At 47.2% G+C, this 23,489-nt stretch overlaps 1 protein-coding gene across 1 annotated transcript in view; it reads right to left on the bottom strand.

Moving 5' to 3' along the window:
- Positions 1–23,489, bottom strand: part of HTR6 (5-hydroxytryptamine receptor 6) — a 205,776-nt gene that overhangs the window by 178,516 nt on the left and 3,771 nt on the right. The window lies entirely within an intron of this gene.

The raw sequence follows: 23,489 nt of genomic DNA on the forward strand, positions 1-23,489 counted from the left end.
TTTATTGAACCTTATAAATAGCATACCCCATGGTATCTTTATGTATCAGGTGCACTAAATTGCACCCACACTCTTAATCAGGGCCACTGTGTCTGGATTTGAGCTGATGAGGGAAAATTACATGCAAACGCCAAAATCCAGTCTGCTATTTGTCTGGCTAAATATAACTGTTTTACATTAGCAATAAAATCTCATACTCCAATCAGGCACTGCTCCTTAACAGGTTTATCAGTTTTCTAATGTAACACATGAAATTACGTGAGAAAGAACAGCTGAGGTAAGAACTGCATAGACAGTGCAGGTCATACCACTGCACAAATACCTCAAACTGGCACTCCAAGAGCTTTGATGAAAGGACCATGTTATGATATGTTATGTTATTTTTATTTGTACAGATTGGACTTTCGTTAGGAAAGCAAACTAGTTGCTGTAGAAAAAAACCCCAAATAAACCAGGGGTAGAAATGTATCTTTTACTAATTCTAGGTTTTATGGCCCATCAAACCTTCAGCAGACATTGGCGCACAACCATTTCAGAACAACACACACATTTCAGAAATAAACTCTAAACAGTAGCTGTATTGCCAGTGGTTAGACAAATTGCAATCATTCTTCTCATCACCTTTGTGTGTTTGATATACCGTCTTAAGTGCGAAGGGTATGCCCAGATAGGGGTCCAGAGCACACTGTGACACTGGAACCAACCTACACCGTAATGACGAGCCCCAGTCAGGGCAAAACCAGTCTTGGGTTGCTGTTTTCTGGTTCAGGGAGGACCTAGCCTGGCAGTTCAGTCTGGGGCTGTTCCTATTGGAGTAGGGTCAAGACATATTTGCATATGGCAGGATCCGAACTGCAGCGGCATGGTGGGCAAAAGAATGATGGATTGGAATACTGCTTCGAGTGATTGCCAGTGGTTAGACAAATTGCAAGTGTAGGAAAGTACCCCTTTCTTATGGTCACCCCACACCTTTTGCCCAAACACAGAGGGTTATGACTCTGAAAGTGCACTGGGCCCTGCTAACTAGGCGCCAGTGCTCTCTCCCTAAAACTGATACATGTGAATTGTTAACACCAATTGGCAAGGACTTTAACCCCCTTATAACTACCTGCTAATTGGTACCCAGGGCTTGGAAGTCAAAGTGGTCACCAGGGCCTGAAACACTGTTTGTGCCATCCTGAGTGACCCAAGTAAACAGATGACAGCAGTCCTGTCACTGCAGACTGCAGTGCCAGTGCAAACTGCTTGAACTCAACTTTGCTTTCACCATATGTGACACGGTCAAAGCACTATTTTTAATATATGCCAGTCACCCCTAAGTAAGGCCTCCTGAGCCCAGAGGACAAAGCGCATTATATTAAAGGTGAGTACATATAAATTAAAATGAAAACACCCCAGCACACAAAATAATGTCACAAAAATTATCTAAATAGTGCAGAACATGGGCACAAATTACAACACGTAAAGTAAGTTCTTGTACTTTTTCTTTTTAATCCTTGAGTCTTTAAAACAGCCCTTCAAAATAGCCGACACGTGTTTTGTCGCTTTACAGGGGAAATCGTCCCGCAACTTTATCAAGGCTGCACAGAAACAAATAAAAGGGCAATGTATCGTAAGATACATCCACAGATGTACATAATGTATCTACATTTTCACTAGCTGAAAAGCAAAATGGAAAATTGGTGAGTCTGTGAAAGACAGCACAAGGAGTAAGATCCTAGAAGATCTTTTGGTGATGTCCCATTTAGAATGGATATAAAAATATATCCCACATGCCAAAGTATAGATGGAGAGAAAACATGAGTCACACGTGAAGAAAAGGAAATGGAGGTCAATTTAAAATTAGTAAAATAGCGGCTAGTCTGGGAAAAGTGGTCGCAAAGCGCAAATATATATTTTTCCATATATCTATCTTTTTTGTGAGGACGTGAGTAGTGGGGGAAAGTGGGAGGTGTAGTTACCCTAGTGAACCTAAATAGTATTAGCAGCAGAGCTTTTATGAATACCTATGATCCTTTTTTTTTTTTTTTTTTTTTTGGTGTAAGACGTTTATTAAGTACTGTCAGGTGTACACAGCGTCACGCCTACAACCCGGAGGTCGGCCGCTATCCATAGATAATCAGGTAGTCACAAGGCATCATTTATAGCTATATACATTCAAACTTTCAGTTGCACTGGTAACATCATGACAGTACGCTTATTCAGTAATCAAATCCATGCGTCTCACTTTTTACATTTTATTTTTTGTGTGTTAACTTTCAACTCGTGCGGTATCTTAACTTGTCCATGGGGTGTCCGTCCACTCGGCAGAGCCTAGTCCATATCAAGCGTGGCGCGACCCACACACCACATCGCTGGGTTGCTTGGTTGCTTTGGAACAAGCTACAACGTCCTGAAGTGGAGCCAGCCTGGCCCAACATTTGCGTAGCCCCCAGTAACATCCCCTGAACAAACAGAGTCTCACGTCAGTGGCCGCTGAGGCCCATACAGGGAAACACTGGGGGGACATCAATACAGGCAAGTGAGGTCACAGTTATCGCACTCCCCCCTTCAACCCGTGAGCACAATGCCTTGTAGTAGTACAACTGTAATGTGTAGTGCCCATCGTTAATCACAGGGCTCTTCCCCAGGTACTTCTAGCAGATAACATTGCAGTGGGGCCCATACATCAGTAGGCCTGGAGGCGACAGGCAACAGCTCCGAATAGGTATGCAACTGTTCCTGACAATATACCAGATCACTCATCCAATCCTTAAATTTGGGGGCTCTCCCTCTCCCCCATCTGCACGCCACTCTTCGCTTAGCCAACAACATAGCTAGTGCTACATATTTGCGATGGGCCGCCTGAAGCGGTTCCACATACCCCAGCAGTGCCATCGCCGGGGATAGCTCCACCTGTGCGGGTATCATTTTGGAGATGGCCGTAAACACCTGTACCCAATAGTGTTGGACTTGGTCACATTCCCATGCAAGGTGCAAGAAATCAGCCTCCGGGGCCCCACATCTATCACAGTTTGCAGTATCTCTCAAGTGAAATCTGTGTAGTCGTGCAGGTGTGTGATAAAGTCTGTGTAGAAATTTGTAGTGGATGATTCTATATCGACTACTGGATGATATGCGTTCTGTCTGCTGCAAGCAGAAAGTCCATTGCCTGTCCGTTAGGGCCGTGGTCAATTCCTGATCCCACTTTTCCCTGGCAGGCACTTCTGTATACGCCACCTGGGCACGGACCGATTTGTAGAGTGTGGACACTAATTTGCTGGGGTTGTCGTTCAGGAGAATATGTTGTTGCGGGACAAGAACAGGTGGTTCGTGTGGAAAGTCGGGTGTCACAACTTGCAAGCCGCCTCGGAGTCTGATATAATAAAAAACATCTAGTGGTGTGGGCTGGATTCCACTGTAGAGCTGTTCCCTTGAGCGGAATATGCCATTCTGGTACAGGTCTCCCCATGTACTCACATTTATTTTTTTGAGCAGTTTCTGAAAGCCTGGCTCCTGTAAAAGTGGCATCTTCGGGTGATACACCAACGGCAACAGTGGGGCATATAGCATCTCCAGGTCCAATTTCGAGCTGATATACCGCCATGCCGTCACCGTGCTTAACACAGTATTGGGGGTTTTATCTCTGCCCTCCACAGCGGAGTAGAGTGCACCTTCAATAGGCGTAGGGTGCGCCAGCCAGTGTTCAGCAGCTAATTGGGGCATATATCTGGGCTGCCAAATCCAAAAATAAGCAAAATGGGCCTGGGCTGTACGGTAATAAAGTTCATAATCTGGGATTCCGAACCCCCCCCTGTGAGTAGGGCCGAATAAGGACTTCCCATTTGAGCCGTGGCGACTTCCCGCCCCACACTAGACATAGCAGTTCAGTGCGCAACAGCCGAAAAAAATAAGTCCCTGGGTGGAACGGAATGTTCATAAAGAGGTATAGTAATTGAGGGAGTATCACCATCTTAATCAGCGACGCCCTGCCAGCCATGGATAGCGGAAGGGTAATCCATCTGGAGACGTTGTCGCTGATCTTATCCATAACAGTGCCATAATTGGCCCGGATAAGTGCGTCCCTGTCTTTCTCAACTCGTATCCCCAGGTATTTGAAATCTCCCTCACACCAGGCAAGCGGGTAGTCCAAGGCGAATTTATGCGTTGACGCCGTAAGTGGGAATATACAGGATTTGCTCCAGTTAATCTGGACACCGGAGAGGACTCCAAATCGCACAAACTCTCTAAGGATAGGGTTTAAGTTGTCACCAGGGTGACGAATGTAGAGCGTGATGTCGTCGGCATACATTGAAATTAATATCTGCCTTTGAAAGCACCGCAGTGCACTATCTCGGTGATGTTGGCGCAATTTGGCTGCTAGGGGCTCGGTGGCTATGGCAAACAGTAGCGGGGAGAGGGGACAGCCCTGCCTCGTGCCTCTGGATATAGTAAATTCCGAGGACAGTTTGCCGTTAATGAGGACCTTGGCCACTGGTTCCGTATACAACAATCTAATCCAGGATATGAAAACTGGTGGAAACCCCATACGTCCCAGCACCCGGAAGACATAATCCCACTCCAGCGAATCAAACGCCTTTGTGGCGTCTAGGAAAACGGCCGCCATCGGCAAGTCTTCATGAACCGAACCGCAAATTGAAAAAAAAAGTGCGGAGGTTATGTGATGTTGCCCTACCCGGCACAAATCCAGCCTGATCCGGGAGTATCAAATCAGGCAACAGGAGGCCAATGCGCGTAGCTATCAGTTTGGCGAGTATTTTCACATCACAATTTAATAGTGACAGGGGTCTGTACGAATCACAGCGGGTAGCAGGCTTCCCGGGCTTAAGAAGGGACGTTATTAGGGCGATTCTCATGGATGCAGGCAGGTGGCCTACCTCCAGTGCGTCCTCAAATACCTCGCGCAAGACCGGTGCCATGAACTCTATATATGTCTTGTAGAATTCAATAGGAATGCCATCTAGTCCTGTCGCCTTTCCAGAGCTCAAGTGCATGATGGCCTCCCGCACCTCGTCAAGTTCAAATGGGGCACTAAGAAAGGCACTCTGTGAGTCACTCAGCCATCCCAGCGACACATCTGCCAGGTAGTCGTCCAGCGACAGTTCTCCTGTTCGGGTTGAGGTGTACAGAGCACTATAATGTCCTATGAATTCATTAATTATGTGTGTGGTGTCTCTAAGGAGAATCCCCTCTGCTGTTTCCAATTCAAAAATGATAGCGGGCGATCGCATAAATTTAATCGAAGCAGCTAAAGCCTTCCCAGGCCTTTCGCCCTCCCCATATCTCCTGGCCACCCAGTGTTTGTTTCTGAATTTCACCTCCCGTGCAGCCTCATCATTGTATTCCGACAATTTCTCTCTTATGGTAGCTAGTGTGTCGCCTCCAGGACTAACCCGAAGAGTAGCCTCCGCTTCTCTAAGTTCTGACTCTAGCAGTTTCAACCTGTTCCTGATAGCTTTAAGTACCCCCGATCCCTTCGAGATGCAGAGACCCCTGAGTGTGACCTTAAAGGCATCCCAGATGGTCTCAACGTCTTTGACAGAGTCTCTATTGCGCTGAAAAAAATCCAGACATTCAGTCCTAAGTTCTTCCTGAAATGCATTGTCTAACAACATCATGGGTTGCAATCGCCATGCCGTTACAGGGGGCCCCAATTCAGCGCCTCGCAATGTGATGAGGACGGGGGAGTGGTCTGAGTATGTTCTGGGGAGATGCGTTGAGTGGATTAGGGTTGTGTAAAGCTGTGGTGTTAAGAGAACGTAATCCAATCTAGCCCATGACCTCGCCTGTGCTGTAAAGTGTGTACCTTCCCCCGCCGCCCCGTGCATAGCTCTCCATGCGTCTAATAGATTATTATCTTTAATCGTTGCCCGGAGGAACTCCCTCCCCGTGGTATAATGGTGGGGGGCCGGATGTGACCTATCCAAAGCGGGGTTCAGGGTAATGTTGAAATCTCCCCCCCAAATGAGATGTTGTGGCCCAGTTTCAACGATAGCCGCCCATAGTTCAGTGAAGTACTGCAAATCATCCACATTAGGCCCGTAGCAGCAGGCCAGGGTGAGAGCCATGCGCCCCAGTCTACCCCACATCAAACAATATCTCCCTTGTGTGTCTGCTCTCGTGCCCACCAACTGAAAAGGCGTGTTTCTTTTTACCAAAATAGCGGTACCTCGTGCATACGACGAGTAGGAGGAGAAGACTGCATGCAAAGCCCATTTCTTTCCAAATGAGTGTAGGCCATGCGGTTTGAAATGTGTCTCCTGAAGAAAAGCAATGTGTATTTTGTGACGGTCAAGGTAGCCCAGAATCTGCCTCCTCTTCCTAGGATCTCCCAGCCCTCTCACGTTCCACGTAATTATGTTCAAGTCAGTATCCCCCATACATGCATCTGAAAATATTAACAAAAGGCCATGGTTCAAGACTGGGCCTCCCTGACGCCCACATTCCACATAGTATGGCTGTATAATGCACACACCACATTCTCCAGTGATAACAAAGGACCAGACAAACAGAAGATAGTACTGCCTCTGCAGCAAACCGCTGCAAAGTAGAGTTCACAAATCGCACCCCAGGCGTATTCACAGACCCTGCGGAATCCAAAACACCCACATCTAAGCATAGAAATCGCTTGTTGATACCTTTCGCACATGAAACAAACAGTAAACAAAACATTCCCCAATGTACGTAACCATCCCTCCCTCCCCAAGAAACCCACAGCAGGCACATAGTGTGCACCGAAGCAGTAGCAAAAATTCCACTCTCCTCCGCCCTCGGATCTCCAATTAAGGCTGCAAAGTGAGTCCATGTCTCATTACCTACTTTCAGGATACATCCCAAAACTACCCTACCCCCCCCCCCCCACCCACTGAAGCATCCCCAACTCGCCAGTACTCAGAACCCCCCCCCACCCAAAACCCTACCCAAACATTCAAACATGAAGAGAAATAGTACCAAGTCACTTGGGGTATACCCATTAGGGGACATCCGAGGTGCACTACCGCCCACCCCCAGTTCTCCCGCTCCGTGCATGCTCGCCCCTTATGTCTCTGTCCGAAAGGGGAGGGGAAGCGGGGGGGGTGGGTGCCTGGCATACGTTACCACCTGTAGTCCGCGCCCGTCCGTGGCACCCCTTGGAGTCGTTGAAGTCCTCATAATCAGAAGTGGCACCATCTTATGGCTTCGATTCAGGGATCATGCCACAGTAGCACGTAGAACTCCATGGAGCGCAAAATCAGTTCACAGTTCACTCAGACCGTGCGTCGTCCTGGTCCTCGGCGCCCGCAGCAGGCCTTCCACGCTTCGGCAAAGTTTTAATTTAATCCTCGACTTGTTGCGGGTTGACAAAGAAATGTTGCTTCCCCTGGTGCGTCACTCGCAGTCTGGCCGGGTACAAAAGGGCATAGTCAACTTGAAGGTCTCTAAGTTTCCTCTTCACCACCAGGAATTTCCGTCTTTGTTCTTGTACCACCGGGGTGAAGTCGGGATAAATTGAAAAAGTAACTCCATCGTGTGAGAGGGTCTGATTCGCCCGGGCTGCTCGCAACGCTGCATCGCGATCTCTGTAGTTGAGTAGGCGCGCTATTATGGGCCGCGGCGCGGCGCCTGATTGGGGCCTGGGCCCTAGCGATCGATGAGCGCGCTCCACTATGAATTGGTTGGCGAAGGCCTCCGCTCCCACCGCTGCGACAAGAATCTTTTCAATGTAGAGCTCCATTTTCCCTGTATTGGTTGTCTCCGGAATACCCGTGACGCGAATGTTGTTCCGTCGGCTTCTCGCTTCCAATTCCTCATTTTTGGCGGCAATGACTCGCAGCACGTTATCCATACGCGACAATCTCGTAGCGTGGGATGCTGTGGTGTCATCATTATCGGATATACGGCGTTCCGCTGCTGTGAGACGCTCTTCGTGGACATCCATTTTCTGGGCAATGCTATCCATCCTGGCCGAGAGGCTGTCCACTTTGTCCACTACTGTGGCGAAGCCCTGGCGCATCTCCTGGAGCATTGTAGTAATGTCCTGCGCCATCGGGCTGATGTAGATTGTTCCGCAGACGGGCTTCGAGGTTGTACGCCATCCACCGTGTGCCGCGTGGTCTTTCTTTGCACAGCAGGTTCAAATTGCAGTTTGGGCTGCTTGTTGTCAGGCTTCCCCATTGCGCCTCAAGGCCGACCTGTCCAAGCCGAGCGCTGGACCCTTCAATAGTAGCCTGCCGTGTATGAACTCACTGCCTCTCCAGATCGGCCACTCACTGCACTCCCAGTTCTTATTGTGCTTCAATCCATTAAGTAGGGGCTCAGAAAATTGTAAGGCCGTATCAGGCAGGGTAGATGGGTAACTGCTCCCAGGGCCCCCTCAGTATTGGCGCGTGTCTGGCCTCGTGTCGGTTCGTTGTGCAGTGCAGCCTGCAGTGCCCCAAGCCTTCCTCGGCCCTGCGGAGAGTGGCAGATTGCCTACGTTCTCCACGCGATCACAGCAGTGCACCAGCTGGGGAGGTAACGGCCCGGTCCCCCTCCCAGCGTTGTTTGGCCGGCCGGGGTAGAGAGCCTAGTCCGCCCCGTACCGTGCGCACTAGTGTATGGCCGCAGCACTGATGTTGGTTTCGAGCGCCTCACCTCCGTCAGGTCTCCACACCGCTTGCGTCTGCCCCAGGCTGTCACTGTACCGAGGATAGGGTCTTCGGCAAACGATTTCGGGAGGATGCGGTAAAAACCGTAGTCTGCCTTCCCGGGTGCATCCAGGAGCTCCGTCCGTTAGTGGCGCTCAGGCCTGCGCACCTCGTGTTGCGCACCGGTGTCTAGTGTCCACCTACGCCGCCACAGAGCTCCACAGCGGCAGGGCGACCCCAAGGCGAAAACTTCAACTCGCTCTAATTTCGGAGCCATACAACTCCGAACCACCAAACTTTCACCGAGTGTTCAGCTGACCACATTCGGCAATTACAGGGGTTTTCAGACGTCGCGGACAAGGTCAAGAAGGATAAACTACGGATATTGGCGCCAGGCTGCTGGAGCCTCACGGGAGTGCGGCCATTCAGTTTGTGCGCCCTCTAGCGCCCCCCGAATACCTATGATCCTTGCTTATGGTTCTCTGTAAAACAACAAGAGATAAGAGCCTAGAGTAAGTAACTACTTCTCGTCAATAACAAAATAACTACTGTAAAGATTATACAAATAATAGTCATCACCTACTTAAATTGTGGTGATACTTCCAACCCACAAGGGGTTCTGTTTCTTGCGACGTCCATTAAGGTTGTGCGTCTATCCAAATGGTCCTAGTGTCTTGCACAATCTCTGAATCTAAAGCCAAATAATACCAGAAATAGTCTCAGAGGTAAGTTTCATATATGAAGCCAGGCATCCTGCGTCATGCTTATGACACAACTCCAGCAATGTGTGAGTTTTGCGCCAACAGCTACGTCAGAACTCCTGATGCATCTGTCATTCTTTGCAACACGGAGCGTCGTACAGTAAATTCGGCGCATCTATGGTGTCATAAGGAGGGCTCAGTGAAAAGTGTTGCATCACTGTTGTACCACAGCAATGCAACACTTTTCATAAATGAGGCCCATAGAAAGAGGAAAAAAACCTCTTGTGATTGTTTTTGTGCAGGAAGGTTTCCATCCCCCGCAAAGCAGATACCTTTGCACCATGGTGCAACACACATCATAACAAACATCAGGGGGTTGTTAAATCGTTTGCCTGCGCTAATTTTGGCAAGGGTGCATAACAAATGCTAGGGCTTCAGATTGCTGTTACCAAGGGCAACACAAGTTTAGGCCACTGAATCTGTTACTTGCAGCCCGATCTGCTGCTTTTGCGAATATTGCACAGTTCCTTTTTAATAGATTTTAGGGAGTGTTGTACTTTTCTGGACGCTCACCTACTTACCTGGACCCTCTCAGCTGTCCCCGCAGCCGATTAGGAGCTGACGCGGGACGCTGAAAGGGAAGCCGCCATCTTGGGTGAGGCGCCGGGTCACGGACCAGTTTGTTCTTCCACCCCGCCCTCTTCTGCCCTACCTGTTTCAGTACTTATGGCGTGCACTTCCCGTCCGCGCAGCGGGCGGGCGCGCCGACAGCACGCCTAAGGCGCGCCAAAGGCGTGCCCTTCTGCGCCCGTCCGCGCCCAATCGGGCCCAGGGGCCATATCCCCATGCCTAACTTTTATCCCACCCCATAGACTCACCTACAGTGCTAACCTGTTGCGAGCCTATGGGCCCCACCGCAGTGCGGAGTGTGCTATGTTTAGTTTGGCCAGTAAATTCTCTCAGACCTGCTCAAACTGTTCATTGACACTAGACGTCCCTCAGCTATGTCGCAGCTGTACATCCCAACCAACTACCCCCGAAACCGTATACAACTTACTTAGCATGAACTGCCGATCCGTACCTAAGCACAGACGTGAGATCTTCGACCTCTTAAATGATGAACAACCTGACGCCCTCTTTGTCACTGAGTCATGGCTTCACGACGGCTCTGGCCCGGACATCGCAGAAGCATTGCCGGCCAACTATGCCATTGTCAGGTGTGACAGGGTGCCAAAAGTTGGTGGGGGCATTGCCATTATTTTTAAAAATATGTATCAATGTCAACTGGACCGCATTACCTTACACAATTCTGAAGCTGCGTCCTTTAAACTTGCCCTTCAGCCCAAAACCTCACTGACCGGCATCCTAATCTATCGTCCCCCGGGCCCTGTCCATGATTGGGTCTCTCATTTGTCTGAGCTCATTGCCTTCACCCTGGCTAACCGTAGCACTCTCCTAGTCGTGGGTGACTTTAATATTCACCTGGAAGATCTTAGCAACGGTGCAGCTAGAACCTTGATTGCTAATCTACTTGCAATGAACGTGATTCTCCACAATCACGGCCCTACTCACAATGGTGGACACCTTTTAGATCCCATTTTCTCCAATTTTCCCGACCTTCATTGTTATCCAGCTCTGCCCGTTCCTTGGTCAGATCACTACTTGGTCAGTTTCAGGGTCACGTCTACGAACACTTCAGTTCCGGTCAGTGATAATCACGTGGAACATAGGAGAGCTTGGAAAAACTTGATAGGGGCACCTTAAACAAAGTCTTAGCTTCTCCCCTTCGTACAGAATTGTCCACGCAAGCCGATGCGGAATTTGCAGCCACATTAACGGGCTCCTGGCTCAAAAATGCCATCAACATCTGTCTTCCCACTTCGCTAAAGAAGGATGCACCTCACAAGACTCCAGCTCTGTGGTACACAGAGGCGCCAAAAGTCGAAAGATCCTACTGTAAGAAGCTTGAGCGAGTCTGGCGCAAAGACTGTTCTCAGCCTGCTGCTTCTGCCTATAAAAACACCTTAAAAACTTACCACAAAGCCTGTACTGTTACCAGGGCCAACTTTGTGACAAAATCCATAACTGATGCTATTGACAAATCCAAAGTTTTATTTAGCTTAGTCAAGAATCTTGCAGGTTCTCTCACCACAGCAAAAGCTCCTCCCCTGTCGAGTCGTAGATGCGACGAAATTGCTCAGTTCTTTACTAATAAAGTGGATATGATCCATCAGGACATCTCCACTTGCAATCGTGAAACTAACCAAATGATCCAATCTAATCCTGCAAAGGAGGCCAATCGCCATGTGACTCCTATCCTCTGCCCATTACAAATCTGGCCTGACTTACATCCGGATAGCCTCCACGAATTGTTCTGCAAAATAAAATCCGGCTCCCCTTCGGATCCCCTACCTATTGCTGTACTTCGGTCTTTGGATTCTCCGCAACTGTCTGCGATTTGTTCCACCTTGAATTTATCTTTCAAAACGGCCACCGTCCCTGCCATCTGGAAGCATGCAATGGTCACGCCTCTGTTAAAGAAGCCTACTGCAGATGCCGAGCTCCTTTCTAACTATCGCCCCATTTCACTGTTACCTGCGTTCTCTAAGGTTCTTGAACGTCATATCCATCATCACCTTATTCAGTTTGTGACCTCTAATAATCTACTTCACCCTTCGCAGTCAGGATTCGGGCCTGGCTTTTCTATGGAAACAACACTCCTGGGTCTCACAGAGAATCTTCGGTCCTTGCTTGACAGAGGGGAGACGGCCGCGCTGATACTACTTGATCTCAGCGTGGCGTTCAACACCATCTCACACAAAATCCTTCTGGACGCCCTAGCCATCATGGGTGTTGAAGGTTCGGCCCTGGGATGGCTGGCCTCCTTTCTTTCTGACTGCACTTTTCAAATTTTCTCTCACTCCGCCACCTCCAATACTTATTCCCATCCCCACGGTGTCCCTCAGGGCTCTATTCTTAGTCCCCTTCTTTTTAATCTTTATGTTACCCCCCTGGCCCACATAGCAGACAGCGTCGATCTTACTCTATTCACGTATGCCGATGATTCTCAGGTTGTTTTTTGGCTCACTAAATCTGAAAATGCCTCCGCCTCTCTCCTTCAGTTTGGACTTGGAGAGGTTGCTAAGTGGATGAATCATAATCTCTTCAAACTAAATGGTGGTAAGACGGAGGTCCTTGTCCTGGGGCACAAACCCGACCTCTGGACTTCAAGACACTGGCCGACTGAACTGGGCCCTCTTCCTGTACCAGCGGAACAGGTACGTAATCTTGGAGTTGCAATTGACAGGGACCTGACAATGCAATGCCAAGTCAGTAAAGTATCATCCACATGTTTCACCATCATACGCTGGCTGCGAAAGATATTGTGGATGCTACCAGATGACACTCAGAGGTCGGTGGTGAATGCCTTGGTCACCTCCCGGTTGGATTATGGCAACATACTCTACCTGGGGGCGGCCAAGGCAGTTACTCGTCGCCTGCAATTGGTGCAAAATGCTGCAGCACGTCTCCTTAGCGGCTGTCGTAAAACTGACCACATACCCAGTCGCCTTCACGATCTTCACTGGTTAATGATCGAAAACCGAGTGAAATTCAAGGCGCATAGCTATATGCACAAGATCAGGCACAAAGTGGCACCTAGCTACCTACAGACCCTGGTGAATAAAGCTTATTCCCCCATGCGATTCCTTCGCTCTTCCTCTCAAATTCTTTTTTCCGTGCCCAAGGTCAAACTCTATAGAATGGGCGGTCGCTCGTTCGCCTACCTGGGGCCCAAGCTATGGAATTCCCTTCCCCTGGTCATTCGGTCTGAGGACAGTTACACTCATTTTCGTAAAGCCGTTAAGACCTGGCTTTTTGATCAATAACTGTTTTTGGCCTTTCAATCTTTTCTAACTGCATTATTCCAGCGCCGGGAAACCCTGTTGGGTAGCTGTCGCGCTTTAAAAGCTCAAATAATAAATATATAAATAAATTAGTTTCCTATGGTGAGGCGCTGGAAACTGCTGTGTGGTGGGATAACGCTCAACCTAAAATAGCCAACAATAACAGATAGGGGAGGAGATCCTCTTAGTTCTTTGCAAAAGTTTCCTGGGAGCAGGTATACAGGGAGAGGTGCTTTCCTTGCAAACAGTGAGGTCAGATGCTCTAACTTTGGCTGCTCCAAAGCCCTTTATTCAAACGTCCGTGCCGGTATAGTGCACAGTACAGGCTTGCTCTGGTGTCAGTTAAGCGCTACCTTCCCTTCCTAATAGCGGTGGAGAGTTTCCTGTGATCAGGCTTTCCTTGTAAACAGCGAGGGTAGGTGTACAAAATGTTCTCTAATCTGAGGCCCATTATTCAGACAGAAAGGTCCCATGTACAGAACTTTGTGCACAATATGGGCTTGCTAGGGGACCATTTATCCGCTGCACAGGGGGGCCAATGCGGGACGCAGTGCTCCCCTCCTGCCTGATGGTGGAGGAGTTGGGGTGAGGCAGACTTTTTTCTCGACAAATTCCCTTTTGGTTGGGCCGGATTAATCATGGGTGGAACCTGTAAAAATTGTAAATTGATACTTGTATAGCACACTACTCACCCGCAAGGGTCTCAAGGCGCTTGTACGAATACCGCTGTGGAACCCATCCTGGCTTTCCCTGTGAGGCGTCCACTCCTGGGCACCCCCAAGGTGGAGGCCAGGCATCCTTAGCGTTGTGGGGGCCGTTGTGGAGATTATGCAAGCTACTGCCTAGAGTTGCAGAGTGGGACTCCATGATTGGAATAGGCGATGAGGCGAGAATTATCAGGTCCGTGGAATTTTGAGCCTAAGACCCGCCTAGGCGGGGAATTGAACCCTAGTCCCGGGCTAGACCTCTGCATCAGAGTCTGCCGCTCTAATCATTGAGCCACACTTCTCCACACCTGGGAAGAGGCTGTAGCAGGAATGTTCTCCATTAATGGTCGGACCCTGCACTGGATGCCTAGTAGTGCAACTGTTGGCTGTGCTGATACAATGTACGCAGCAGAGTGGTACATTGGTGGCCAAGACAGCCAAGTTCAAATATATGGCCAAGTTCTAGAGTACGGCCGAATTTAAAAGTATAAAATTCAAATGTATGGCCAAACTCCTCAAACAATGAGTACCTGGGAGGTAACAGTTACTTAGCAGGCAACTATCAAAGTACTTCGCTGGTAGCGTGACAGCTCTCTTCTTAAAGTTGTCAAAAATAACAATATGGGGAAGATATCCTCATACGTTATTACTAGGAGTCTCCTCTAATCAGGTATCCCAGTGGCAAAGCTTCCTTTGTGAAACAGTGAGGGCAGGTGCCCATGTTTCTTCTGCACTCTTCTTAAAGGTGTCAACAATAACAATATGGGGAAGATATATATGGGGAAGATATCCTCATACGTGATTACTAGGAGTCTCCTCTCATCAGGTATACCGGTGGCAAAGCTTCCTTTGTGAAACAGTGAGGGCAGGTGCCCATGTTTCTTCTGCTCCCATGCCCACCAGGAATCCAGTGTGGTTCAGTAAGAATAAGGTTCATCTGGAGGAAAAAGGGCAGAGGTTAGGGAGCAGTGTCAGCGTCAGGGGGGGGAGGGCGAGTGCGCCGGGGAGCTTCTCACCCTGTGGCGGAGCGCTGACAGTTTACAACAAAGGGGGATGCACAACTATGGAGGTGCAGCCATTCGATAGACCCCTCGAAGGGGTAGATTCCACGAGTGCAGTGGATAGGCGGGGAGGAGGGACTGACCTGACGGTAGTCCTGGACTCTACTGCCCTAACCCACCACGTTTGGGCTGAGTATAATCTCAGGGAGTATGCCTGTGTTGAGGTACCCCGGAGGGCCGGTGCGGTATGCGGTGCCCTGGATGTCAAGTAATGCAACCGTTGGCTGTACCGCGTTGGGGCCTGATGGCGCAAGGCACAGTGAGAAATTGGTGGCCTAGACGGCCAATTTCAAATGTATGGCCAAATTGTTGTGTACGGCTGAGTTAAAAGTTAAAATGTAAGTTCGAAATGTACGGCCAAGTTGTTCTAGTGTACGGCCAAGGTAAATGTTAAAGTGTGAAGACAATGTCGTACCTAATTCCCATACTGCTGTTGACATGTTGATGCAGATAAAGTGTGATGCTGGGAATAGTTAGTATATATCCAAGAAGGTTACTTTTCCTTGGTAATGGTTTATAATGATTCACTTGGATTGATGTGAATAAAAGGCTACGCCATGGACAACATATCCTGATTCCGAGAGTTCTTGGGCGTAGCGGGTGGTAATGTGAAGGAATTGGGGGAGGAGGGAATGTCCCGATGTGCACATACCAATGAACAGGCACCCCCCACGACTAGGGTAGGGGCACCCTTAGTTGCGCCGTGGGGCTGAGCCTCCTCCTTGGGCCAGAGAAGGGGGTGGGGCTGGCTGGATACAAAACTTATCAGAAACGAAAGTTACCAGAGGTATTTAAGGCTGTGCTCCGAGGGTTTCGTTCTCTTTGTCCAAGTGAATCATTATAAACCATTACCAAGGAAAAGTAACCTTCTTGGATATATACTAACTATTCCCAGCATCACACTTTATCTGCATCAACATGTCAACAGCAGTAAGGGAATTAGGTACGACATTGTCTTTACACTTTTGTCGTGGGGGGCGCCTGTTCAGTACTACAAATAAACGTCATCAGCATATTTGTTATATTGAGTTAACATTATTTCTTTACAAAACAATATAATGTAACATGAACTGAATGTGCTTCACTGCCCTACCGGATCATTGTTCTCGCGCTCACAGGTTCATATGTCAATCATTTCTACCCATTACTCATTTCTCCCAGATCTCCTTCTCCTTGCCCATCTCCACTCTATTTCCGTCTCACTTCCTCCTCACATAAACAACATCCGGGTGAGGCTCAGCTTTTCTTGCCAGGCCCCCTCATCAGTACTGGTCAGCTGCTGCCACTGTGAGAGGCTGCTTTCGGGCAGCGAGTAGGGGTGATAATAGGACTGCCATTAAATTTGGGATCAGAGTAGGGCTAAATGAATACAGACTCCTTCATTTGTGGGATTTGTTTAATTCTAGCATGCCCTTTCACACATTTATAATTTTCCATCCCAATTTTTTTGTTATGTCATTTTTATTGGTTTTGAACGGTATAGCATGGGAAGTAACATCATGCTGACGTCATATGTTTGACTAGGCTTCATCTCCTTTTTCAGTCTCAGACCACTTCTCCCAATCCTTCCCCCATCTCTACTTTCTCTCATCGCTTTACACCTTCTCTCTCTACTATTCTCTCTCTCTCTCTCTTTCTCTCTCCTCTCCTCTCTTTTCCCAGCACGAAGCTCAGGGTGCACCCACCCTTGCTTACATGTGTAGGCTGCTGGGTGCTACAAGCCTGTTAGTCGGTCAAGGGTTGCTGTACCACCTGCGGGGCCTGCCCCATGACAGCCAAGGAGTAGGGTTTCTGTTGGATGTACGTTCATTCTAGCATTAGGGGCAGAGATTGTTGTCAGTGTTAAATTATGTTTAGAAACCAGGTTAAGGTTAGTCATGGTTATAGATAGGATTCAGGTATGGGTGGCCCTACAGCAGCAGCCAGCTGGTGGCACCCCAGCCTAACCATGCAATTGTGGGCCCCCGTGCTTTATTATTTGTTTCCCCTCAAATTTGGCGATTCCCTAGTGGACCTTGAGGCAGAGATCAGCACTGGGTTCAGGGTAGGTTTGTCTTTCTTTTTCACCTCTCTTTATCTCTCTCTTTTTTCTCTCATTCTTTCCTTCTCGACTCTCTCCAGCTCTCTCTTTCCTCTCTTTCTGTCTCTCTCAGTCCCCCTCTCTTTCGTTTGTTCTTTTTCTCTCTATATTGCAAAAACAACATGTTAAATAATCACAGGAACTGGTGGGAAAGCAGGTTGGTTTATTAAGCAGCACAGCAACATGAACAGCAGTCTCTTGGTCCACAGGAACAGTGCAACTGACCTGTAGGCAAGGACACAGTAGTGTTCTAAGAACACTTAAAGAAAAACATGCAGGATTTAAAGGTACAGGAAAATGCAATGAGGATAGAATGTAACACAACAACTAAAAGTCAACACTGGGAAAACAAAAATGATCACATTTCAGACAAAAAGAAAAGTGTGTTCCGCGTAAATGGGTCACCCCTAGAAAAAGTATCATCCTTTTAATATCTCGGAATAGAATAAGTAGAAACATAAATTGGAAATCAAGTATTCAAAATACACTCAACAAAGCAGAGGGTTCAGCACATGCCTTTGTAAGAATGGTCAGGAAACATGGGCAGTGTTTCTCCAGTCATATTAATAAAGTCTTCTCAGCAAAAGTTGGAAGTCAAATTGCCTACGGTTCCGAACTTTACGGTATGGATAAGAGTGTCAATCTTGTAGGCCGTTTTAAGAGGAAACTCTGGAAAACAACCCTTATGCTATTTTAGTATCAGCCATAGGTTACACTTCTACATTAAAAAAATGCCAGATGGCCTCCAGGGCCGGCTTCAGCGCTGGTAGCGCCCTGTGCGACAATGTTTATTTAGAAGTTTTGTATAGCACTAGCTGGACCCGAGGGTATCAGAGCGCTTCACAACAGGTACAATTATGAGCAAGTTTTGGCAAAGACAAAATATGCAACTTACAAACTTAAGAGCATTATAGACATAGTTACAATACAGGTCTTAAGGTCGAGCATGTGGGGTGTGGCTGAGGGGTTTCAAGAAGAGGAGTTAGTTACACTTCCCAGAGTATCTTGTGGATTTCTTGTTATGTTCGAGAGCACTCTAGGAAGAGGGCTTTGAGTAGGATCTTGAATTTCAGGAAGGAGGTGGTCGTTCTGATGTGGGGGGGGGGGGGGGGGGGGGAATGGAGTTCCAGATCTTGGGTGTATTTCCCACAAAGGACTTATTTGTGTTTCCGTGATTTCAGTGGGATGAGTAGAAGCGTGTTGGAAGTTCTGAGGTTCCTGGACTGGCCGGCCCTTTTGAGTTTGGCGGCCAGGTATTCTGGTTTACCTGAGTGCAGGGCTTTGTGCGTGAGACAGGCTGTTCGGAAACTGGCTCGTTGTTCAATATTGAGCCACTTAAGTTCCTTGAGTGCCGACGATATGTGGTCGAATTTCTTAGTTCCTGCAACCATTCTTGCTGCGGCATTGAAGGTAGTAATCAGGGGACCTAGGTAAGATTTTGTTGTCCCGGTCAGGGCTGCGATTCCACAATCAATTCTAAAGAGCACCAGTACCTGGGTGGCCTGTTGAAGATCTTTCGGGGGAAGGAAGGGTTTTATTGTGTATGGGATTTAGGAACGCACTTTTGGCGGATTTTGAGATGTGTTTTTTCATATCCAATTTGGGTTCAAGGGTAATACCTATGGATTTTACTGAGTCCGTTGGCGTGAGGGCACCATTGAGAGCCTCAATGGCTTTGAGCCATTCCTCGATTTGTTTTTTTTTGTCTCTGTTGGAGATGAGGAGAACTTCTGTTTTCTCTTAGTTGAGTTTAAGGTGGTTCAATGTGAACCAACGATGGACCTCTTTGAGCGTGACATTTAGTCTGCGTATCTCTTTAATCGAGGTGGTTTCCAGATAAAGTTGTGTGTCATCCGCAGCTGTTGGTGCCCCCCCCAATGTCCACCTCTGCCACAGATTCCCTCACTAGCACCCTTTAACAGTGCCTCTCAAGACTCCATAACCACTCTCTCTCAGATTCATTTAGTTTGATGGCACTACTCATACCAGTGTAAGGCGTCAGAGCACTTTACAGCACACACACACTGCACAGAGACAATCATATGTGTGTAATCAGTGTATAGGAAATGTTACATCAGACAGTACTACAAGGTGTAGTGTAAGAGTGGCATGTCATTGATACTGGTAGGCAATAAAGTTAAAGTTCTTATTTGGGAAAGGCACATATTGAGAATTTAAAAAAACAACATCATTGTTAAGGATTCTCTTTTATAATATGAATTGTTTTCTACCCAAATGAACCCTTTTCACAAGATTATGATACTGAAAGACTGGGCAAAAAAACATATAGCTCGAGCATATACCTTGCAGTTTGTGGCAGCTCTAGGGTGACAGTTAATAGCTCAATGTTCTATATTACGATTTTGACTTATAAACAACCAGTAACAAAAGGCGCTCTCTGACAGAAGCAGTAACCCACTGACCTATTTACATTAGATGCACTTTGTTATCTGCATGGTACACTTTCTTAGCAGCAGGAATTTTAACCCACTGCTCTACCTTATAATGAGTCAAAATTTCTACTAGACAAACTTTCAGTCTCTTTCTGGGAAGAGATTAATCACCGGACTTCTCCTGACACTTTAATTGACATCGGAAAGTTGCTGGAGGCCAGGAAGGAGGCAGCAGGTGCTTTTAACCCCTTCCATGCGGTTGCGATTCCCCTGGTGTGCTGTAAACAACATGAACAGGGGCGGGCCGTGACGAACCCCAGCCATCATCAGCACACGAGCACCGTAGTGCATGACGGCTGGGGTTCGTCGTCAGCATGGAAGGGGTTAAAATGACGAAACACATTTTCAAAAATGACGCCCCCACCCCATGTCAGTGCCCAGTGCGGTCGGTCGCACCAATCGCACCGCCCTAGAGTCGGCCCTGATGGTTTGGGTGGCCTGAGAGGGCCGACCAAACAGTCATTGCACACTTAGGAGTGGACAAACCACTCCTCCCCTGCCCTGCTCCATTAGCGGAGAAGTCCTGCCCCGCCTGCAAGGGAAACATAAAATGGTAATAACTGAAAGTTATTACCTTTTTATGTTTTTGCTCCTCGCACTGCGAGAAAGCAGTGGGGCAATGCTCCTCCGCCATAGCAGAGTAGCTGCCGGTGTCAGGTGCACAGCAGTATGTAACTCTGCTGAAAAATCACAGAGAAAAGAGTCTTTTTGCAATGGCAAGAGGAGGCTGCATGTTGTTAAACAAAAACCTGAACAGGAGAAATACTGCTAATTACATCTGCTGTGCCATTGAAGCCTCGAAACACCTTTTATTAGACAGCCCCCTGTACAGTGCCATGAACTTAGCTGCTCAACCAAGAACATTGATTGAGGCGGGTGAGCACATTTTCTTCCTTTTAAGTGATATGTCTAGGAAAGCAACATAATTAACTGGAAGATTTTTAAGAAGAAGTTGGGAATAGAGAACAAAACTGTTTCAGAAGGGGGTTGTTTAGGCCCTGCTCTATGCTTTTAAAGCAATATAGTTACGGATAGAGCTTTTTCTGTATTTAGTCATGATTTTAAAAAAATTTCTAAATTGTATAGTATATATAGTGTTACTCTATAACTTATGTAAATATGTATTCTCTTTGTGTGAAAGACAGCCATGCTTTGCAAGTGGGCTGAAAAACTGCTGATAAAATTCAATTAAAAATTATTTCTTTCTCGCCTATTTATAACTCTCTCTCTCTTTCCCTCTGTCTCTTGTTCTCTCGCCCCTACCCATTTCCCTCCGCAAGGATTGTCAGAGGAGTTTTGTGTGTCTCCAAGTGCCCCATCCTCTTACAACCACTCGCGTAAAAACCCCCCTTACCTTCTCACTTCTTCTTCAGATTTGCCCCAAACATTAAAAAATCTACGTTTAGAGTTTATACAGAAAGAAGTTTAATTTTCTTTACAATATGTAGAAAACTACCCGTTTCATTTTATGAGGTGGCTGTTGTCATATTTTTGCACTATTCCTCAATTATACTGATTGGTTTTATTGTTTTACATAGTTTACTACACCTCGTGGGGTTGTTTTTTGCCTCACTACCCTCTTACATGACACTATCCATTGCAGGTTCATGGATCCCTGCTGATAAACTAAGAGGCTGGCTACAGGAACAATTTTCATGTATTTGTATACCCGTCAGTGACATCTCCTTTCACCATGGTCTAGTCCAGCGATATTCAAAGTTTGGCCCATGTCCCACATGCAGCTCTCCTGACCTTTAATTGCGCCCCCCCCCCTTCTGAACAGAAGCACTGGGCTGATGTTCACTTGACTGAGCAGGAACATTCAGAAATCTGTGAAACAAACGGGCATACTTTATTTAAACATTAACTAAAGTAACTGTAAATAAGAAAATACATTTTCCTAGACAACTTACCTTTTGGAACACCTTTAGTTTTAAAGACATCTTGCACTAAACATGTACAAATATGATGAACTCTCTGCAAACTTCAAAAAAGTGTAAATTAATAACATGCATGAGCATTTTACCTTAATAGATCAGATTATATCACTGCATTGAGAGGCATTTATTAGCAGTGATAGTTTTCAACATGATCTTGGAAGCATTCATGCCACCCCCATTCTGAAAACTATGCCATTAGTGAACCAAGAGGCAAGTCTTTTGTTGGGTACACCTTGTTTATAGCCTTGTTTGTTATATAAAAGGAACAACACTATAGTTTATTAACCGCTTGCATGCGGCCGAGATTCTGCACCTGTGCGGCAAAATCACAAGTGGGCGTGTTCATGACGGCCCCTAGCCGTCAACAGCACGCGAGCGCCGTACTGCATGACGGCTGGAGGCCGTCATCAGCATGCAAGGGGTTAAATAAAACACAAGAGAAGGTTTTGTATAGCACACATCCTGAACTGATATATTTTAAGGGGCTCTCATATGTGGTAACGAAGAAATAGGAGGCAAAGTGAAATGAACCAATTGGCTAGGATCACCCACTTTCATCAAGTGGGGAGCCAGGACTGATGACAGGTTTTCTGGTTTCACATTTTGTAATTCAGCCACCAGATAAGTAGCTCTTTCCCTCTCATTTTTCACATTAGAAGTTAATGCTTTGACTTTAATTCTTGGTGCATGAGAATAGAGCGTTGGTGGCAGACAGAAGTCACATGAAGGCTTGGTTTGTCCTCTACACCATGCATCTGCTTTCATCACCCCGACCCTCGCATTGCTGGCATCGATGCAGCCCTCTGGCATGCCACAGACAGTACTTTGTGGCCCCTGGGGAAATGTTTGCAAGTACCCATGGTCTAGTTCATTTCGCCTGCTGCAGAAGCCTTTACATGTGCTAAAACACTGTCTGCATCACTGTCAGGTTGGTAGAAGAGGGGGTTGTTATGAGGGAGACAGACTCCACCTCCTGAGGTCCTCACTTAGTCCTATATTGAGTAAACTGACATTTTATGGATTTCCAGTAATTTGGTACATAACGGAACAGAGGGACAGAGACACAGGGAGGAGTGACCAGCCTAAGGCCAGTTTGCCCTTCCTAAAAGGGATTGTGGTACCTCATATCCAATGCTTTGGTTTTGATTTAGAGTATTGGGCCAGGAATTCTGTCACAAACGTGCAGCTATCCTGTCTGTTGTATTACAAGTGCATTATATCCAATGTATCCAGTATCCCGTCTGCCGAACTCTAAATCAGGTCCTTAAAAAGGATCAAAAAGCTAATCCCTCACCTACCTCCATCCGCAGGCAAAACCTTAGTCAGCACATTAGTCTTCTCCAAAACAGACTACTGTAATGCCTTGCTATTAAATGCACATCAAAAGGTCCTCAACAAATTGCAGACAGTGTAAAATGCAGCAGCAAGGACCCTGTTATCTATCCCCAAATTTGCATCTATCTCCCCCTACATTCGACAACTGCACTGGCTGCCGGTGAGGAGTCGGATCAAATTCAAGGCTTTTTGCATAGCATATAAAGCTATCCACTACCGAGGCCCTCTATTTCTAAGACAAGCCTTCTGCCCGCTCGAACACCCAAGAACATTACGTTCATCCTCAGCTCACTTACTAAGAGTCCCTCGAACAAGAAGAGCTAATTGGGGCGACAAACGCTTCTCTGTCGCCACAGCCAAATTGTGGAACACGCTTCCCCTCCACATCAAATCTGCTCCGACTCTGCTCAATTTCAGAAGAAAACTGAAAACTTGGTTGTTCCCAGCCTAAATCTCTCCTATCCACTTGAGAGTTCTGCAACTATAGCGCCGAGACACCCTCGGGTATTTGTGCGCTCTAAAAATCGCTCAAATAAATAAATAAATAAATTTGTCTATTTTGTTAACTCCCCAGAGGGGCAATTATTCTTTAGTTTGATTGGCCCCTCTCCTGATCTTCGTCTGGCGCCCATATATATACATACGTTTTTGAAGCCCCAAACTATACCTACCCCCTCTCAATAGAAAACATGTTTAGCAGC

This window comes from Lissotriton vulgaris, chromosome 5 (assembly GCF_964263255.1).
Source record: "Lissotriton vulgaris chromosome 5, aLisVul1.2, whole genome shotgun sequence".
Lineage (NCBI taxonomy): Eukaryota > Metazoa > Chordata > Amphibia > Caudata > Salamandridae > Lissotriton > Lissotriton vulgaris.